At 55.0% G+C, this 15,090-nt stretch overlaps 1 long non-coding RNA gene across 3 annotated transcripts; it reads left to right on the top strand.

The window, feature by feature from the left end:
* Positions 1–1,452: 1,452 nt before the first annotated feature.
* Positions 1,453–12,998, top strand: LOC112653947 (uncharacterized). Of its 3 annotated transcripts, none has more exons than XR_003132651.3 (5): positions 1,453–1,546; positions 2,948–3,051; positions 8,163–8,302; positions 8,864–9,149; positions 11,560–12,994. It is a non-coding gene; the product is annotated as an uncharacterized LOC112653947 (long non-coding RNA). The 3 variants fall into 3 exon arrangements; XR_007409904.1 differs by having other exon boundaries at positions 8,864–9,055; positions 11,560–12,993; XR_003132650.3 differs by having other exon boundaries at positions 8,864–12,998.
* The last annotated feature ends 2,092 nt before the right edge of the window (positions 12,999–15,090 follow it).

Genomic DNA, 15,090 nt, shown 5'->3' with positions numbered 1-15,090 from the left:
GTCAGCCAATCACAGAGTCCACGCCCCGTGCCGGTCATTGGCTTTGGGATGGTTGGGGTTCCAATGAGATGTGGCCGGGAGATTCCCGGGGAATTCCAGCTGGCAGGTGGGGAGTCCTGTCCGCTGCTCTGTGCTTGCACTTGTGCGCGACGCCTGCTGGGGACCGTGACAGCCGTCTGGGGACCATGACAGGAGCTGATCCACCGTGAGCTGGTGAGGGCAGCAAGAGAGCAGAAAGAACCCAGGCCCCCGATGATGCAGGACCGCTGAGTCGATCACACCTGGTGTTGCCCCACCTCACCCGCCTCCACCTGTGATCACAAGTGTGTGAGATGCTCTGGGCGGGGTTGTTGTCACTTGTAATCCCAGTGCTGGGGATGCTAGGACTGCCTCTACCGGCGCAACCCGTGGCCTGGCAGGGGAAGAGCTGCTCCGTGGACACCCCTGGCACGGGGGACACCTGGCTCTGCCAGGACTGATTTGCTGGCTTGCTGTGTTGGCCCAGAGGAGGGAGAGTTTGGGGTGCAAGCCGTGGTGGCAGAGATGGGGAAGTCAGGAAAACCCCGGCAGGCCATAGTGCTGCTCCTCCTCCTCCCCTCCTGCTACCCCCACTCTTGATCTGCTCTAAGGAATCTGCTGTGAGCGTTGCTGGGGACGGGTCAGGCTAGGGGTCGGGAGTCTCACATCCATGACACAAGGCTGCAGACCCAGAGCCCAAACCGTCCTGGTCCAGCCAGAGGAACAGGTGGCAGCAGGGGCCAACTACGGAGGCTGCCGCCAACAGTCCAGATGGAGGTGAGAGGACAGCTGGGCCTGGGACAGGGGCCACAGGGTGGGAGGGGGCTGCAGGGGGCTGCAGAGAAAAGACCCCCCCGCCCGGGGTCTCACACAGAGAATGGCTTCAGCCTGCAGTCGGTGTGGGGCAATCTGGCCTACGCTGGGCTCCTGGGGGTGCCACGATGTTGGGGCCTGAGTGGGTCATGAGGGTCAGCAGACGAGGTAGCAAGACAGCCCTGACTCCCACCCTTGATTTAGAGGTAGACGTGGAACTAGTACCAGGTGTGGGAGACTTGCCTCGGGTCTAAGGTGAGTCCTGTTTCTGGTGGAAGCCGGGGTGGTGGTGGCAGCGGTGGGTGGAGTCTGCAGGAAGCATCTTGCCTGATTTGAGCATGCCAGTGCTTGCCCATAGGGGTCATGGAACATCTGGCTTTGACAGCTGTCCCCACTGACCAAGAGGGTGGCACAGGGGCTCGTGCACACACCCAGGGGCCTGGCATCCAGCGGGGAAAGTCACCAGATCTGCAGCCTGGATTGTTTGCTGGCTGCCACCTGGAATGCCCTGAGGCCTTTCCATTTCCCAATCCGACAGCCCCGTTCAGATGTGATGGGAGTGCAACCTTGGTGTCAGTGACAGGTGGCCCTGCAGCTGCATTCTGTTGCCATAGCAACAAGGTAGGGACTGCTGCCCAGAGCTCAGGGGCTGATTAGACCACAGGGCTGTCACTGCCGCTCCGTAGCCCGAGAATGTCCAGGAATGAGAGGAAATGTAAGTGGATGGGACCTTAGAGCTTTCAGCAAAGGATATCATCCCCTTTCCCTCCCTCCTAGAGACCAGCCACCACCAGCCACAAACAGGCAATTTGCCGTTTCCTTGTCAATTAGCAGCCCCCACCAGAAAGGCAGTCCCACTCCCTGTTGACACACAGGCTTACAGAGAATAAAACATGTTTACTTCGGAGAATCACTCAGAGTGCCCTGCTCATGGGCTTGGGGTGTCTTAGTCATCCTGGGCTGCCATCGCAAAATACCACAGCCTGAGAGGCTTAAACAACAAACAGTTGTGTCTCATGGTTCTGGAGGCTGGGAGTCCGAGATCAAGGCGCTGGCCGATTCGGTTTCTAGTGAGGCTGGACTCCCAGCGTGCGGAAGATCGCCTCCCTCAGAGCGCTCACCTGTGTGCAGAGAAGTAAGCTCTTGGTGTCTCTTCTCATAGGGGCATCATGGAGTCCCCGCCCTCATGACCTCATCCCACCCTATTAACTCCCAGTGGCCACGCCTCCACATGCCATCACATTCGGGAGCATGTGAATTTGGGGGCGAGGCACAGACATTTAGTCCATGACATGGGGCAGAAAATGAAAGTGGCCCTTCAGAACCTATCAGGAAACATTCTTATTTCATTCATTCATTCATGCATTCACCCAACGATTTTTGTGAGCGCCAGACACTATCCCATGTCCTAAGGAAATAGCGCTGATAATAATTCTCATGCCACACACCCCTCTGGCTTCTGAAGAGCCTGAAGCCAGTGTGGATGGTTCCTGTCCCTTTGTGATGACAGATGTCTGGGGTGGTGGTGTCCTTGCCCTGCCCCACCCTCTGGAGGCCCAGTGTCCCTGTCCTTCCTCTGACCCTTTTCGTCCCTTCCTCCTTCTTGTCAATTTCACTTCCTCTCGGTTCTTATCAAATTTTCGATGACATTTCATCTGGGTGGTGGCCTGAAGATTAAAGATCTTCATTTCTGGGGGCAATTCCCACACCATTGAGCTTACCTTTTGGTGGCCAAGGATAGGAAAATTGGTAAGTAAGAAAGTAACTATGTGATCACTAAATGAAAGTACAGTTAAAAAGGCACAAGGCTGGGGAGGTAGGTGGGGGGACTGGTCACTTGGAAGGTCCCCTCCCACAGCAGCTTCCTGCCAACTTCTGATGTCTCCTGGGAGACAAAGACCCCTTGATAGCAAGTTTTGTCTCAGGGATTTTGGCTAAACTTCCTTAGCCTGTCTGGAGCTCTAGGACATTTCCGTGATGTCTTCTCTCTTCTTTCCTTCTCTGGGGTCAGACTTTGGTCACCCTGGCCTCCCCTTGCCCATCCTTTTTTCCTTTCCTGAAGACCCTTCCCTTGATGAAAGCCATGCACGGCCCCTCCTGTTTCTGATCCTTGCAGGACCGGAGCAGCACAGATCTGAAGAGGTTAGAGAGTGAGCCATGAGTGCTGCTGAGGGAAGAGTGTTTCCAGCCACGGGAACAGAGGCTGCAGTGGGTGCTCAGGTGGGAGCGTGCCTGGTTTGCGTTAGATCTGGGATGGGATGTGACTCAGTGTGCTCACAGGTGGTTAGCCTGTTACTGCTTCACAGATGCTGGCAGGAGACATGAGTCTCGTGGGTCAGAGTCAACAGACTTCAGTGCTCATGGCCCAGCAGTGCCTTGGAGGGTTGATGCTCTGCTCCTCCGCGTGGGAGGAGCTGCGCAGTCCTTCGGCAGAGAGCGGGGGACAGGGGTGCTGGGTATAGGGAGGAGAAACGTGGGGGACACAGCCAGGGCAGGAAGCAGGTAACTCGAGGGCTTGAGGACACAGAGTAAACACCCCAAGCGACCAGTCAACCAGAGTCTCACAGGAGGCTCGTCTTTACCCAAGACTTACCCAGACTTGACCGGCCATCCCACCAAGGGTCAGGTGCCACCGCCTTGTGGGTCCTGGAGGGAACCTAGCTGCCCCCTCCCCTGCTGGTTTGAGAAGGCTGGACCGGTTGTAAGGCTTCCATGTTCCACATTGTGTTCAGTGATGGCGGGGGTCGGGAGGGGTGAGGACGGGCTGAGGATAGCGCTTGCACCTGCTCTCACCTCCACCATAATTCCCCACCACCCACCCCCACTCGCTACCCACACTCGCCCTGCCACAGGGCCCAGCTTGCCACCAAATTAGGAAAGCAATTTGCTCATGTGGAACGTGCCACTGCTGGAAGTTTCTCTCCTGTTATTAGCTAATTTGCTGTGCTTTAACATAGCCCTTGTTATCTATAACCATGGCAACAATGCAAAGCACTGTGCACGCCTTTATTTTGGACTCTGGAAGCCCGAGCATGGTCTATTTCTGTCTCCGGGCTTCAGAGAAGCTGGGTGGGTCTGGAGGCATGGGGTGGGGTTGGGGGACTTCACACACAGAGCTCCTCTCCTGGGGCCTCGGTCTTCCTAACTATAAGGTATGGGTGGGGGGGTCACTGGCCACTGAGGACTTCTGTGTGTGGGAGAGTGGTGTGTACCCAGGATCCAGAGGCAGGGTTCCACAGGAGGCTGCGGGCTGGCTGCGCGTGGGGATGTAGGCAGTGGTGTGTGGCTCCCGCTGTTGACAGTCCCTGTTTCTGCTAATTTGGTGTCCTCACTATATAATTATACTGTGAAATTCCCTGACTGAAGACAGTTTTTTTTTTTTTTTAAATATCCTTCCCTGACTCCCACCACTCATTTCCCAGATTCGTGAATGGGGAAGGTGGGCGTTTGCAGCTTTTGGCGGAGAACGAGGGATGTTATGCAACCTGTCCTCTGAATTTCCGCAGCACCACCCCCTCACTGGGGTTCGGGAGGAAGAAATGGGAGGATGTGGTTTCTGACTTCTCTGGGTCTCAGTTTTCCCATCTGTCAAGTGGGGACGTAAGTATCTTCCTTATGGGGTGGTGCCAAAAGTCAACACGCTGCCTTCCAAGCGCAGGAATGTGGACTTTCTCCCTGTTGAGATGACCTCGGGTGGGTGCCTGCACCCCTCTCAGCCTCACTTTCCCATCGCTGAGTAGAGTCAGGGATAGATATCTTACCGGGCTGTTTGAGGGCTAAGTGGGACCCTGCCAAACAATGCCTGGTGTCGCGCTGATGCTCAGTGATTGGCATCAATGATGATCGTGAAGGTATCATGTCCTGCGGCACCTGCAGGATCCCATGTGGACCTGCGCACGTGTCCCAGCCGGCTGTGGGTGGGGCGGCCAGTTCTGTGAGGTGAGGTCAGAGCTGGCAACTACTGGACCTGTCAGCTCCATTCAGAGCACTTCTCAGAGCTCCCCAGAGGCAGATGCTGATGCCACTTCGATGAGCCACGTCCCTCTGATGTGCTCTTGATATTTCCTGCCGGCTTTTCCCTGCCTGACCGGGTTAGCGGTCAGACTGAGTCACAGCCGCCGCCCTGGGGCTCCTGGCTGGCTGCCACCCCGGGGGCATGGACAGGACGCAGCTCCGCAGAATCCATCTGCTCTCAGGGGGCTCTTTCTCTACATTCTTATTTTAAAACTTTACAATTTGTTTCTTATTTCACATGCTTTCTGTTGCTATCCTAACATAAAGGAAACCCTTGGGATGCTTTGACCTCGTTGATCTACTTACTACATGTCAACATGTGTTTGAATGTAAGTGAATGTCTGGAGGGAAGACCCTGGAGTTTCGCAGATGTCGCTGCTGGGGGTGGCTGGGGGTGCTGAGGCGCCTTGTAGATCAAATGAAGTGGCGAGATTAGCAAAGATGTTTAATTTTGGTTTGAGTGAGTGAGTGCTCTTCTGTATTTTATGTTGAAAAGATTTGAATATAAACAAGATGGGTTGCTTTGGAACTGCAGATGCATTTCCAAAATTTAAAGAGACCAATGCTGAAAACACTCTTCGGAAGGTTCACTTCCATCATGTTTCTTTGCTTGGATTGGGCTGATCTTCGAACGTCCCCTGGGAATGAATGTTTCCTATTGTTCTCATCTCCCAAAGAGGGGGCTCGGCCTCTGCCCGGGTCCGAGGTTTGCCCTGGCCAGGTTGTGCCAGGTTGTGCCGGTGTCCGTCCTGCAATGGGGGTCTTTCTTTCCCTCCACCTGTGAGGACAGATCCTGAGGTCTCTGCAGACCTGCCTCCTCGTGAAGGCCGCCTGGATACGGGCTTCACAAGCCCTAAGTACCTGCTGTACACGCAGCCTCTTTAGGGGAAGATGCTCTGCAGCCAGAGCCCTGGGCTGGCTCCCCTCCCCCCCCCACCGCCCCCACTCCTGAGAAAACGCAGGGAAGAGTCTGGTGGGAGGTGGCACTTCCTATTTCAGATCACTGTCTCACCTTGAGCCTGAGAACCTGAGAGGGACAAGCCAGTGTTGATGCATTTCAGGTGGGCCTCTGGAGCGGGGCACAGTGTGGTTCCCCCTAGATTTTCAGAGTTCCCTCAGGTGGGCAGCAGGGCGTTTTCACTTACCACTGAAGTTGGCAGGTTTTACGAGTGGAGGTTGAAAGCCTGTGTTCTGCTGTGTGCACAGCCAGGTGGGACCAGAGGACAGACAGCCACAGGCTGGCACTGGCCGGCAAGGTGTGTGGACATGTTGACTGGTTCTGGGGCTCAGCAGAGGCTTTGAATCCCGGCTCTGTGCCCACTAGCTGTGGGACCTTGAGTCAGTTATCTGCCCTCTCTGAGTCTCAGTTTCCTTTCCTGAAAAGAGGGATTCCAAATTCCCCAGAGAATTAAAAGAGGACTCCACTCCACGAGATCCAGCACGTAGGGTGCCCTGAGCAATGAACATGAGTAATGATGCTCCGAAGACAAGTCGTGAGCAGTGTGATGGGGAAATGCTCTGTTTGAAGCAGTCAGGGGAAATGTGAGGGTTATAACTGCCTGCGTGTCCTCCATCCAGCGCTGTCACAGGTGTCGGGGCATTGGGCGCTGACTCTGCCACTCACCTGCTGGATGACCTGGGGTGGGTTCTTCTTGTCTCTGGGCCCCCGAGCTAAGCTGACCACATCCATGCAAGGTGCACACGTCCACGGGGGGTGTTCCTGTGGGGCCCATCCCTGCTGACCCTCTGTCCTTGTCCTGTCTTCCACTCCCGAGGAGGCTGCGTTTCTGAGCAAACCAGGTACAAAAGGCCACTGGACCCAGTCTGGTGGCCCCTGACTGAGTCATTCCTGGGGTCACACAGACCTCAGAGCAGAGCCTGGAGCCCTGGGCCTCACATGGATTGGCTCACAGGCCTGGGGCTCGGCTTTTAGATCCCCCATTTTGGTCCATTGTTCCTCCTAGCTTCTCTGGGACTACAGCCTGCTCTGGCAGCCCCATGTCCCAGCAATCCCTTCTGGAGGCAGGCAGAGGTGTCTCTGCTCCCCTGATGCCATGTGGAAGGAGCAGTGACGCGCTGTCCCGGGATGCTCCCTGCTTTCCCTCCCTGGCCACCTGGCTGTGGTTACCATGGCCCCACCCTCAAACCCCACCCTGGCCTGAGCCTCCAGGGCCCCATGGGGCGGATGAGGCCGATGCTTAGGTGGCCGAGTACGGGGTGCAGGTTGACTTTGGTGGTGGGATGGGCAAATAGTGCCGTCCACCTGAAGGCTGGCCCAGGTGTCCTTGTGTGGAGCTCTTGAAGAGTCAGCCAGGTGATGCATGTGGGAGGGAGAGCCAGCCTTCCTGAGTTCAGTTCTGCACTGTCACCTGCTAGCGGTCCTACCTCGGGGCAAGTCTGAGCCTCGGAGCCCTCAGCTGTAAAATGGGGCAGAAAATGATAAGGCCTCACATCAGAGGTTATTGTGAAGGTAAAACGAGACAATTGGGTCTGAGCTCTGTCCATGATGAAATTATTGGGAATAATATTATTTGTAATTTTTTATATTATTTGTAATTATAATGTTTATTGAGTGCTTATCATGTGCCAGGTGCTGTTCTAAGTGCTTTCTATGTGTTAATTCATTTGACAACCCACAGAAGTAAAGACTATAATTGCTGCTATTTTACAGATAAGAAGGGCAGGTTTGGAATTGGTGACCCATGGGAGCAAACCCTGAAACCCCACGATGACATGAGTGGCAGCTGCCCAAGCTGCCCCAGCCCTTCTTGGGCGACAGGGGCTCAGAGCATGCACCTGGCTCTTCTGGGGGACTCAATCCTCTCCAGCCCAGGACCGCTCCCCATACAAACCTGCTCTCTCCCCTCATCCTATATATTGTTTAGTGAGACCACTTCCCAGGCCTCTAACCCAGGAATTGGGGTGTCCTCTGAGATGATGTGGATGAGAGCCTTCTGGGCAGAGGGACCGGGACATGGATCAGGGTGCTAGATTCTCAGGCACATGGCTGAATTGTTTGGGGCTGGGAGGTGCATGTGAGAGGCAGGGAGGTAAGCAGGGCTCTGCATGGCTCCCCACCCTACACACATGTGGGGTCACTGAGGTGCTGTAAGCATGCTGAGGCTGAGGTCCTCCCCCCGAGATTCTGACTGACTGGGTGATGGATTTTTAAAAGATTTCCAGTTGATTCTAACACCAAGTTGACACCTGGTGACCTAGAAGATCACGAGAGGAAATGAAGCCACATGCACTGTATAGACTTGCAGTGTCCCATTAATGAATTCCCTGTAAGTAAAATTAGAACTTCATCTCCTCAGCCCCACAAGCGCATGTCAAGTGTCCGGTGGCCACCATGGTGCACAGCACAGACCACCGTCAGCGTTTCCATCATCTCAGAAAGCTCGAGTGGACTGGACTGGTTCATCTCTAACTCCACTCGGTTGGAATGAGAAGCCAGGTAGGCATTTTTAAAGAAGGAGGGCACTATGGGCGGGTATTAGATTTTCAATAGGTCCAATGCAAGGTGGCCTGAGTGACCTCGGAGAGAATCCACAGAGGACTGTGCTGAGGATCCAGGCGGGAAGAGAGGTACTGACCCCCCACATTGGTAGTAGAGAGGTTGGGCTTGATTCGGGAAGGGGCAGAAGGGAGCAGGTGGGGCTGAGAGTGTGCCGCGGAGGAAGCAGCCTGAGGGCCTTGGGCCTGCTGCCTACAGGTGCCTCCCTGGCAGTGGTGCTGGACCAGGGGACGTTTGGTCCCATCTAGAGACAGTTTTGGGTTCCCATGATGGGGGATGTGGGGTGCTCCTGGCACCTCCCGGTGGAGGCTGGCAAATACCCCACGGTTTGCAGGACAGACGCCCAGGGCGAGGGCGGCCCCGGCCCGCAGGGTTCTGGGAGCCGAGGCGGGGAAGCCCGGGTCTCCGGGTGGGGGAGGACGGCCAGTCCAGATGGCACCCTCCTTGGTAACGACCACGGACGGAGAAGCGACGTGGCGGTGCTGTGTTCTCCATTCTCAGGAGCAGTTGATGAGATCTCCAGCTCACGCTGACCGTTGGACCCGGAGCCCAGGAAAGAGGAGGAGCCAGGGCTCCAGCTGCATCGGTGGACCCCTGGCCACTCAGTGGGAATCGGGGCTGAGTGCGGCGTCTTTGGGAGCAGCACCCTCCCGGGCGGGCAGACAGTACGGAGGGACGCCACATCTTGCAAAGGTTCTCTGTTGCCCAGCGCTGTGGTGCTGCAGCTTCTGCTTCTGTGGTGCCCGCAGGGTCCCACTCATCCTGCATCTTTGCAGTTTTGCAGATGGTAACCCTATAGCCTTGCTACCCAACACCTCAGACTTCACCCCTCCAGCCACATGTCCTGGTGCCTGGGTTTGTTTGGGGGAAATACCTTCCAGGCTACGGGAGGGAAGGGTGGGGAGGGGGGCCTGCTTCACTGCTGATGCCCCTCTCTCCCCTGCACCCCATAGACATGCACAGAGATGTCTGAGGCCAGGTGGCTGAGTGTGGGGTGTGCAGGACGACTTTGGTGGTATGGGTGGACAGTGCCGTGCTCCTGAAGGCCGGCCCGTAGAGGGTTGAACAGGACCCTCCAGGAACATATGTCCTCCTGGAACCACAGAATGTGACCTGATATGGAAATAGGGTTTTTGCAAGTGTCCTCCCTTAAAGATCTTGTAGTGAGACCCTCTAGATTTGGGAAGACTTTTGACCCAGTGAGATGTCCTTACAAGGAGGGAGGTGGAGAGACACGCTGATGAGAAGTTGGCAGGGAGATGGAGGGAGCCTGGAGCCACCGGGAGCTGGAGAAGGAAGGGATCTCCCCTGAGCCTCCAGAGGGACACAGCCCCCGACACCTGCTCTCAGAGTGAGAGTGCGTTCCTACTGTTCAGAGCACCCTGGTTTGAGGCACACGGTCACGTCAGTCCCAGGACCCTTGCACAGAACCCCATGATCAGTCAACATTACCTGGACAAGGATGGCTTGTCACACTTCCTGAGGCCCAACATTTGGACGACAAAGGAAGAATGGACCTAGGAGGCTGTGGGGTCTCTCTCCAGGCACCCCCTACCACTTGCCAGTGGTGGATGGAGGGCAGAGGACAGGGTGCAGGGTGCGTGTGCTCTGCAGGCCTTTCATTCAGTCTTTGCTACAACTCTGTGGGCGCCCCCGCACTCTGATGAGGACATTGAGGCCCAGAGAGGCTCCCCAAGGCTTCACAGCTTGTAGGAGGCAAAATCGGGGAAGCCTCCGGAAGCCCAGCAGCAGATGGTGGGTTGGGACCAGCGCACGTTGGCAGGCCAGCCTCTCTTGTTGGGGATTGTGGCCATCTTTCCAAGACTTCGGGGTGCCTGCTTCTGCTTCCGTGGGGTCCAGTGGAGCTGAGGAAGCAGGAAGGCAGGTGCTGACCATCTGCTGTCCAGGGATGCTGTCTAGGTGAGGCCATTTGGGGGCTGCCCCAGATCTGTGGAGTGAGACCCCAGGGCATCTGTGTGCACACGGCAGTTGAAGAAACCCTGGACGTGGGCTGGATCCCGCGCTCCCAGAAACCAGGCCAACCGGGAGGGACTGCACACTGTTCTCTACCCAGACCCGTGAGCTGAGATGTCCCTCCTGGCTGGCACCCGTTCCCAGGAAGTTAACCATCACTTATAAGAAATCAGTCACCCATGCCCTTCCTCCTATGCTGCTCACGGTGCAGGGATGGAAGCTTCTGGAACGGGGGGTCCTGGGACAGCTGAGCTTGGGCAAGGCGAGCAGCAGAGCTCTGGGTGTGCCCTTCCCAGGGCAGTGCTGGTCCTCCCTGCATCCCTTCCCAGTTTGGCCTCTGGGATGTGGTGGCTCTCGGGCTGGGGTCGCAGAGGGGACCCGTTGGACGCAGATTCCCCTGCTTTGTCAGGGGCCTCACAGAATTCGGGCCGAATGGTCCCATGATTTGATGTGTTTTGTCACCACCCCCCTTCTGTGACACCGAGGACTGTGTGATACCAAGGACTGTGTGATACCCCCGGTTTCTAGGAGATTGAGGGCGTCTGGTGGGCTCGGGGCCTGCAGTGGACTCAGAGTGTGCGGTACTCAGAGGCCCAGGGCCCGGGTGGTGGAGAAGGATCCTCCGAGCCTTTGTGGGCCTTGGCTCCCTCTGCTAGGGATGGAGGCCCGCAGCGACGGACGGCCCAGCCACCTTGCAGGGGTGTCAGGTCTGAATGGAGAGGAGCCAGAGGTGGCGGGAGTGGCTGATGGACACACCTGCCCTGGATGCAGGCACTGCTCTGTGCAGCAAACACGCCCTCTGCTTCCTGTCTGCCCGCACGGCCCTCGGGCATGTGCTGCCCAAAAGGGGATGCCCACGGTGTCTCCGGACACTTCCACAATCTTGCTGTCAAAGGGCAGATGTCTTCAGGCCTTGCTGCTGTGCTTTAAAAATATGTCCTTAGTTACAAAGGAAAGGAAAGACAGGAAAGGCCTCTTAAGAATGGAAGGGAAGCGTGTATAACACGGGGTCACCATGCTGGCCACCTGAGCTGGTGTGGTCTAACCTCCTCAGGTGGGAGTACAGGCTTTTTGTGATCTGACCTGTGTCTTTCTCAGCAGCCTGCTGTCGCCTGAGCTGCATTGGGCTTATTATTAGTTATATATTTTTGAACAGTTGGGTACCTTGTCTTTGCTCGTGCTGTTGCCTTTGCCTGGAGTTCTCTTTCTTTTGTGTTTGACAGACCCCTTCTCATCCTCCGAGATGGATTTACAGAAAGCTAAAGAATGTCAGCCTTAGGGCCTCTCCTGCACAGCACCTGCCAAGCCCCTCTATCCCTGGAAAGGGGCCCTAGCAATGTGTTTGTATGACAATGAATTTTTAAGAATTTTGCTAAAGTAAGATGCTTTGCTTGTGCTTGGCTAAACCCACTGGCTCTTCCCGCTCTGATGCCCTGGCCTTGCACTCCAGCGTCATGACAGCAGGGGCAGCGGGGATGTTCCTGGAGGTACCCCCGCCCCACAGAGCCAGCTCCCAGAGCCTTACCCATACCACACTGACCATGTACCTCGCTGGCACGTCTGCAGGTGCCCCAGCTCACGTCCACCGTGACCTGAGCCCCAGATGCATGCTCCAAGCCTTGCCATGTGGTTTCATGGTGTTTTACGGAATGTAAACATCTATTTTGAGATGGAAGAGGAACTCAAACACTGGTGCAAGATCCGAAAGTTTATTTAAAAAGTTAATAAAGCTCAAGGACACCGTTTTAGCTGCAACTTGGAGAGACGTGTTAGAATGTTTCCACAAACAAATGATAAATCACAGACTACTGATCCAGACAGGTACTAAGGTGTTCTGCTGCTGCTGCCGCCTTTCAGTTTATTAATTAAAGAACTGAGAGGGCATTCAAATAAAAATAAATGGAATATGGAACAAAAGCTTTAAAGATGGGGAGCAAAGGAACAGAACCTAATCTGCAAAGGGGGGATGATTTATACAATTCATTAAGATAATGAGTTGGTTCTGGGATGGTTCGATCATCCAGCTAATGAGGAGGAGCAATTCTGTGAACCCGTTTGGAAAAGATTCAAATTTCCTGTTAATTTGGAATAAATACAGATACTGACAAACACTGTGTCGAATCTGCAGTGTGCTGCCGCCCAAACACATCGGTGACAATGTGGCTAATATGTGCTTGCAGTTTAAGAAGCATCGAAGACAAATCCTTGCAAAACACACGTTGAAATGCCATGAAATCTTACAGTTCACATAGGAAAGATCCTTGACAGAAGCTTTCCCAAATCAGTAGCAATTGTAAACATTTACTTGTCTTTAGAAATAATGGGATGTGACATGATCACAACAATGATTCCTTCTTCTGATCCTTCGTGCTGGAGGAAAGACTGATTTATATTTATATTCTCTCTTCCAAAAAAAAAAAATTACATTGCCCACCAACTCATTGTTGTATGCAGAGACCATCAAAGATTGGGCATGCAAAAATATAAAAGTATTTTAGACATAAGACAGGTGTTCTATTAATAGAAATATCATGTTCTTTGTCTGATTTTTGTGAGGTTGGTAACGTTTTCCAGCTTTGAAATGTAATTTGTTGTGATTTCTTTTCTCATTCTGAATCAATGTTAGATTTTTGTCCTCGATGTTGGCTTCACATTCTTTTACTTAGGGAAGCTTCCCACTCCCCCTGCCAGGAGTGCACACACGACTGTATGAGCATCAGGTCCCCTGAGAATGGGTTCCAGGCCAACCTCTCCTGTTTGGAGAGCCCTCCCTGACTCACCAGCACAGGGAATGCCATCTGCTCTGGGTTCCCACAGGACCACTGAAGCACAGCCACCACCGCCCCTTGGGTGGTGCTGTGTTTATGTGCTCCTGCCTTCCCCAAGGGGGAGAAGTGCTTCTCCTAGCTCTTGCTAGTTGCATGAGGCACAGAGTCCAGCCCTGAGCAGATGCTTGGGAACGTGAGTGTTGGGGTAAGAGCCCCTCAAGGAAGTCGTGATAGTCCCGGGCGCTCAGAGCATCTGCACTGTGAACTCTCCCGCCGTAACCACCCCCCCAAACCCCCCTAACCCTAACCCTAACCCTAACCCTAACCCTAACCCTAACCCTAACCTCTGGAGCAAGCAGAGAAGACCCTAAGCGTCTTCTCCGCTTGCTCTCTGGAAAAGTCTTGGTACTCATGAGCTGTGAGGTTCCAACGCCTGACTTTGGATTAAGCTCTGTGCTTTCCCAGGGCTTTCAGTTCTATGTGGGGAGAGTCTTCAGCCCCAAGTGCGGACAGGCCTGCTGGTGGACCTGCTGGCATAGAGTCGGGGAGGGCTTTGCCTGCGTTCTGTACAATCCAGGTAGCAGGCTTCTGGGGTCCCTGTCTGTTAGAGGCTGATTGGTGTCAGGAAGAGACAGACCAGGGATGCCTACGGAGGGAAGGAGTGAGGATGGGGGGGGGGGGTGTAGGGAGAGCTGTCCCCAAGGAACAGGGGCAGTGAAAGGGCCACAGGATGAGCCTGGGCATGAGGTGGGGGCACCTGCACTTCTGTGTTCCATTTCTAGGGTTCCTCTGGAGAGACTGGGAGTCCAGGATAATTTCATCCTTGAGAACATCTGGCTCATTTTTCTCTCTTAAACATGATTTGGGGCTCTGTTTCCTCTTCTGTAAAATGAGGAGATAATCTTTGCTCACAGTGCTGAACGTTGGGAGACGCTCATCAAATAGCAGACATGAGATTATGCTGAGCAAGCACAATGTCAAAGCAGGTACTCAGCAAGCATAGCATCAAAGTAGGTGCTCAGCAAGCACCTCATCAAAGTAGATGCTCAGCTAACAAGGCAGGCATGGGATGGGTTCTTGGCTAACAAGGCAGGTGCAGGGCAGGTGCTCAGCTAACAAGGCAGATGTGGAGCAGCAGGTGGTCAGCTAACAAAGTTGGTGTGGGCTGAGTGCTCAGCTAACAGGGCAGGTGCGGGGCAGGTGCTCGGTTAACCTGAGTAGCTGGTCTGTTGTATGAGCACTGACCTGGACTCAGGCGGCCTGTCTGGGTTGGCTGGGTGCCTCCCCAGAATTTCTCTAGGTCCAGAGGGCCATGTGTCTCTGCCAGTTTGGAAACGTCTGAGTGTTGCTGCGGGGAGCCTCCTGGGGCAGATGCACTCCCGGAGACCCCCAGGTCAGGGCTGCTCAAACTGCCTTTCGTCACGGAGTCCTCTGCAGATGAAGTGAGCCCAGTGGAGGCCCAGTATGTGAACGGGTAAAATGGGGCTGGTCCGGTGGAAGCACAGGGTGAGGGGCTCAGAGGCCCACGCCCTGCTCACTCACTCTGCACCTGTCTCCGACCCGTCCCCAAGGGGCTGCCGTGAACCCCAACCTTCCCATGTGGAAACACATTGTGATCTAAGTCAGATGCCTCTGGGATGGAAGGGGCTGTCGTACCGGAGGACGGAGGACGATGACTCAGGAGAACTCAGGGAGCCTGGCGCGTTCTCTTGTCCTCAGTGTCCCTGCTGTGAGGGCAGGTAGTTGGATCACCCCCAGTTTGGAGGGGTTTTGGCGGTAACTCCAGTAACACATGGCGCAGGCGCCACCTCGTGGTGAGAAGGGGCCACGGCCGCTGTGCGGAGTCCCGCGGGCTCCCCAGGTGTGGGCAGAGGTGAAGCCGTTTACGCCAGACCCTGGCCTCCGGCGAGGATGCTGCCTCTCTGGATGCAGGTGTTTATGGGTGTGGTGATCAACCCCATCTGCCAGCACCCCCTGTGTGATCTT

Source organism: Canis lupus, chromosome 3 (genome assembly GCF_003254725.2).
Source record: "Canis lupus dingo isolate Sandy chromosome 3, ASM325472v2, whole genome shotgun sequence".
In the NCBI taxonomy this organism is placed as follows: Eukaryota; Metazoa; Chordata; class Mammalia; order Carnivora; family Canidae; genus Canis; species Canis lupus.
Note: the sequence above shows the minus strand (reverse complement) of the source record. Positions and strands in the feature narration are given on the sequence as shown.